Raw genomic sequence first — 6297 nt, 5'->3', positions numbered from 1 at the left:
AATTTTTGACACAAAGACAAAAAGCAATCATCTCGTGGCTTGACTCTCTTATTTAAAATCCCCAGTGGAGTCGCCAAGCTGTTGACACCATTTTTTTGAATGAAAACGGGGTCGACTTGGATTTAAAAAAGAATGAAAACGGGAGTCGCCACCAATCCTTTTTTGACGAGGTGTGATCGGGTCACCTCAAAAAAAGTGGTTGTTTTTAATAAATGATTTAATTTTATTAAAACAACGATTTTGGTCTACGAAATTCAGAAAAATGGGTTTGGGAGTCGGTTACGCACGAGGAAGGATTAGCACCCTCGATGCACCCAAAATTGGTACCTAGTTGATTAATTAGTGTCTTAGTGTCGAAAATTGAAAATTTGAAGAGTTTAAAAAAATACGATCCTTAAAAGAAACTCTGATAACGTGAATTGAAATATAAGATTCTCTTGTTCCGAAGGAATATCATATCCAGCACGTTAGGACACGATACTCTAAACTATCGAAACCAAGATCATCTTATAGTTTAATGAAACCATACTTTGAAGATTTAAGAGGATATTTGGCTATTTAGTCGAACGAGGAATCGAAACCCAGCACGTTAGGGCACGTTTCTCGGTTTTCCAAACGCGAAATATTGCCTCATTTAGAAAAATTTTCCTTTTGATGTTTAGTGTCCATGCTTGACAAAACAACAACGAATACGACGAGGTGAGCAAAGTAAAGTGAGTAACAACAATGCAATAGGCAAAATGAAATGACAAGGCGATTATATAAACAAAGCATACAAGTAAATAAATAAAACTAACCTTTAAAAAAAAAGGACAAGCGTACACGAATAAATAAACAAACACCAAATAACAATGATGACAATAAATACAATTATGTAAAAAAATGTATACGCATGTATAATTTTAAGCCATAAAATAAGAAATGCATATAAATTATGGAATACAAAAACATAGGTAAATATATATTTAAAGAATGCATAGGTGATATACAAATATACTAACAAAATAATGATATTAAACCCTTAATAATACTACATAACATATACAGGTTAGTATTAAGTAGAATATCAACAATAAAATACTAAAAACATAAGAATAGTAACGTTAATAGAATATATTAGTATAAATAATATTGAAATTAAAATAAAATAATGATGAGAAGTAAAAAAGGGATGAAAATCGAAATAAAAAAAGGTTAGGGGGAATTTTAAAAAGAAATATATAAAAGAGAAGGACCAATTGGAACACGCTAAAACACAGGAAGGATTAAAAGTGCAAATATCCTGTCCTCTCGAAACGCAGCGTTTAGTGGGGGATCGAAATAAAAAATGCGCTGGAATTTTATGCCAATTTAAAAGGAATGAAAATCTAATCGCAAAAGTTTAGAAAAGCGGAAGGGTCATTCGCGCAATTAGACCCTTCCGCAAAAACACGCGGATCCTCCTCGTGGGTCAGGTCGGGTCGGTCCGACCCAGGGCAAAACGACGTCGTTTTATCCCCTGGGTCAATTTCGCAAAACGTCGCCGTTTTATTAACAGTATAAAAGTTAGATTTCCTTTCTTATTTTCATTTCAGCTGAGTCTTAGAAAAAAAAAAAGAGGGAGAAAGGGATTTTTCTCTCTGGGGAAGCCCAGAAACCGGCCAGGAAAGCCACCGCACGCCGTCACAGCTCCACCGCGCCGGCCACCGCACACGGTGGCCGGAAATCGCCTTAGGTAAAAAATTTCTCTCTTTTTTTTGTATTTTATTATATGCATATATAAATGAGTGTAGATCTGAAGATAAAAAGAAACGGGAAAATATTAGAGACCTTGACTTGTCTTGCCGTTGTTCTCTTCCTCTTTCTCTTTTTGCTAGTAGCGTTTCCGATTTTAGGGCGTTTAAATTTCCCCTTTTTGATGTTTGATCTATGCTACTTATGAGGTTTTAGCTTTGGTATATTGGTTGTTGAAATCTTTTTTTTGGGATTTTTCGAATTTTACACTGCTCAGTCCAGAGAAAAGAAAAAAAAACCCCTTCTCTACATTCGGATCTGGCCTTTATAGCCATTTCTATACAACACATTTTTTAAAATTCTGGCCATTGCTCCTTGTCGCCTGCTCTGTCTTGGTGTCTGTTTCATTTGCAGGGTATGGAGGGCCAGACGCGTGCGCGGAGAGCATGGGCTGGAGGCGTGGGAGGCGAGGAGGCCACGTAAGGCATGCGGCGGCCAGCTAGGTTTTTTTTGCTGAAACAAATTTTAATTTACTGGGCTTTGGGCTGTAATTTTTGGGTTATTTTCATTTGTTTTGGGTCTTTAGGCCTAGGTCAAAATTGACCTGTTACATTTATGATTACCCATTTCTACAATGTTATCTTCGATTATTAAACTAGTATTATTTTTTAATCTTCTTGAGGGCTAGTATTATTTTTTTATCTTCCTGAGGGTGTAGTGGCCTTTACTATTACTCCAACACTTGTTGATTTACTTTTCATTTGTTCAATATATTAAACCTTTAATATCTCTGATTAAATTTAACTCAACTGGCCTAAATATTATATATCACCAATATAAGAAGACATATATAACATAATAACCAATACTATTTAATCTAATTTAGCTTCGCAACTTCTAAAACTCAATGAAAGCTACAATTTCTCATATTGAATATCATAGATGATGATTCTCCTTGACCGTCATCGCTTAACTAGTCATCTCTCACTAGCTAGTGCTATTGCCCTTCCTCCAACATTCTCGATAAATAACATTGGTCGATAAAATTCTACTGACATCGATGATTCTGCCATGATCATTTAATATAACAAGCGATGCTTGTCTCTATTGAAAGCACAGTTGCTTATGCTATTGCTTCTTTCAATAACTCACAAAAGGCTTGTACCCTTCTACATACACTTTATACCAACAAAAATCATACAAGAATCTATACTCTCCATCACCAAGGGCGGCATAAGGGGGTTGAGGTCACTCCTAAAATGGAAATGATGATACTTTATATTTTATAATATTATAAACTAGTAAATATATTTTGTTCTCCAAAATGATAAATTTGTAATTTAATTCTTTAAAAATTATAAAGATATAAATTAATATAATGATGAAATTACATTTTAACTCTCATAAAAATATATAATTTAATTCTGACCTCCTCAAAAATAATTTTTTACTTCGTCCCTCTCCATCATCAACTCAAACAAATTACCAAAAGATCAATGGTATGGTTAAATGTTTGCATGAGATCAGAACGATGAAAATGAAGTTGTTGGCTCGCCAATTTCTTTAAAAGAGTTGGAGTAAAAATCGTCCGTGGTCTTTGATATGATTTTCATGAAATATCTATTTCAAGTCGTGTCAGTAATAACCTAAATTAAAGTTTTCGCTTCTACTTATTAAAAAAAATTGACTGAGTCTTAACTTAATTGGCATGGATATTGTTATCAATGCAGAAGGATTTGGATTCGAGTGCACTGAAGCACGTTATCTTCCTATTTATAAGTGGAGAGAAGTTATGAATAGTTATAAGCATTATATATATAAAAAAAAGAAGCGAATATGAGTTTATAATGATATTATTAAAAAAATTCTATCATTTCAATGGAGTGGACCCTGCGGAGGCAAAGAGAATATAAAGAACATGCTGTAGCCAAGATATGTGTTGACTTTTCTATAGTTAATGAAAGGTTAGGCTTAAACATTATATATGGACCATCCAATGTACATTTCTTTATGTATTTTTCCAGCTGAATGGAATCCCCCAACTGATATGGAGGCTCTCACATGCCAATGTTTCTTAAAATCTTCCCATTCTAAGGGCTTTTAAATACCAAAGTCCTCACACATTTCTTTAGGGTTACACTGTGTCCCAATTTGTACTATAATGTCAAGTGTTAGACCCAAAAATGTTTGTTATTTCATCCTTATTTTGATCATCTCTCAAGAAATAGCAGTGTATGATAGTGTTGAAGGAAGGGCTTTGAAGAGTGAATGGTGCAACAAATGCTCAACCCAACCACATCAAACCGTTGGTTCACGCCAACATCAGCTAACTCTCTTTTTTTCTTTTTTCTTTGGGCACCCAAAATTTGATTATAGTCTATGCATACGTAATTAAGTTTTTGAAAAAAATTGATTTTTCCTTTCTTATTCTATTAAAATTAGATAAACCCCTAAACCCTGTTCATCCTCTACAGTTATCTCCATATACAACCATTTTTCTAAACAAAGTTGTAAATTTGTTTTAGGGTTTAGGAAAAATTTCCTTTTTTTTTTCTCTTTCATGTATTGAAGGAAGCCAATTTCTGATTTGGTGGCTATTGTAATTTTATATCTTTTATATACATATTATAAGAGACAAAAGAACCCGACTGTCGTTTTATTACACTTTTCAAAGTCTTCAAATTAGTGAGGGAATCTAAGATATGAATGGTAGTAATAAATGTATTAATCCCTAAAAAGTATCGCCTATACCTAATGTCCTTTGCGATTAAATGAAAGCATAAACTACCATTAATTATTATTAATATCTCTCCACAGGCTAAAAAGAATAACACATCAAATTTATTATTTTAGGTGGATTCGATTCAAGAATCAATTTTTTTTTAAAAAATTCAAGTTAAACAAATTAAATTATTCGAGTTAATTTAAATAAGTAATACAAGTTTCGAGTTGAATTTTACAATGTGAATATTAGATTGGTGTAAATACCCTTTTAGTCCATGTCAAATTTGAAAATAAGCAAATTAGTCTCTCTCTCAACAAAAATTACAAAAAGAAAAAATCAAAATATTTGTAAAATTTTCAAAATTTATATTTTCTAAAAAATTATAAAATTTAAAAAAAAAATCTAAAAAAATATAAAGTAAGATAAAAAATTAAAAAAAAATATAAAGTAAGATAAAAAATTTAAAAAAAAATTTGTGCTCTAACATGAAATTGGTTATACTGTAACAAGATTTTAATTTGACATGTTTAATTTTTTAATTTAACTCAAACAATTTCACTCGATTCGACTCGACTCGATTTGAAAAAGTTTTAAATAAAGTTAGGATGATAAAATAAAACTCGTCAACTCAATTAACTCAAAATCTTTTACACAATTCAACCGAACGCTCACCCTTTTATTTAAGTTTAAAGCCATTTTTTGTAATTAATTCTAACTTAAATCCTCACTTACCATATTTTATTTTAATTTTAGAATTTTTCCTATGCTGGATATGTAGCTGGGATGATATGCTAAAAAAAGTTCCCCTCTCATCAGTTTGTCTTCTTCATAAAAAAGAAAAAGAACAATCCTAGTTCTGTTTCTCTAACTTCAACGGTTGATTTTTCAACATATGCTGAAAAAAAAGAGAGTATATGTACATTTTTTTTTAATTTATTGATCTATATTGTTTTTGAAGAGAGAAAGAAAAATGCGTTCTACAGAGCATGCTTTCACTGTCGTGTTAGTGAAAACGCATCCTACAAGGTATACTTTCAGCCACATCAACTAAAAACTAATAATTCAACTCTTTTGGTCATATGGTTAAATGTTAGTGTTTTTATCTTTGAGTCACGGGTTTGATTCCTCTCTTTCATTTGTATTTTTTATTTCATGTTGTTTTAAGTTATTTTTTTTAATTAACATTTCTGAAACATTAGCTCTTTTGGTTAGATAATTGTGATTTCATCTTTAAGTCTTAAGTTTGATTCTTTTTATAAGCATTTTAATATATATTTTTTATTTTATATTACAAAAACTCGAGACTCGAGGATAAAAGTACTAACATTTAACCATCTAACCAAAAGAGCTAAGTTGACGCGGCTGAAAGCACGCCCTATAGGACGCATTTTCCTTTCTCTCTCCGAAAACAAATAATTAGTAAATTAATAGTTATAGCATGTGCATGGAAACCACAAATTTAAAATACACATGTGTGTTTAAAAATAACATTTAATAAATAATGGATCATAGAATTTGAAACTAATAAAATAAATTAGTTTAAATTGTTAGTAAAATTAAATTTAAATAGATAAGAATATTAATTATTTTCGGCTGATATTACCTAATGAAATGAATATCCTTTTAGGAGGAGAATGAAGGAATTATTTGGGATTGAATTGAAATCGGTATAAGATCCTTCAAGTTGTAGGCGTTATTGTCTCAAACACTGATTGATGATTGAGGCCTCAATAAGAATCTTTTTGATTTATCTGATTCGACGGCCTAAAAGTTTTGTCCCCATCACTACTTTTCTTACATGAAAAATAATGTCTTTTATTCAATCTCTCTGCTTTTTGTGCAACTCTTAAGGAATGATT

The sequence above is a fragment of the Gossypium hirsutum genome, chromosome D11 (assembly GCF_007990345.1).
Source record: "Gossypium hirsutum isolate 1008001.06 chromosome D11, Gossypium_hirsutum_v2.1, whole genome shotgun sequence".
Classification (NCBI taxonomy): Eukaryota; Viridiplantae; Streptophyta; class Magnoliopsida; order Malvales; family Malvaceae; genus Gossypium; species Gossypium hirsutum.
The sequence above is the reverse complement of the archived record's forward strand: the minus strand, read 5'-3'. Positions refer to the sequence as shown.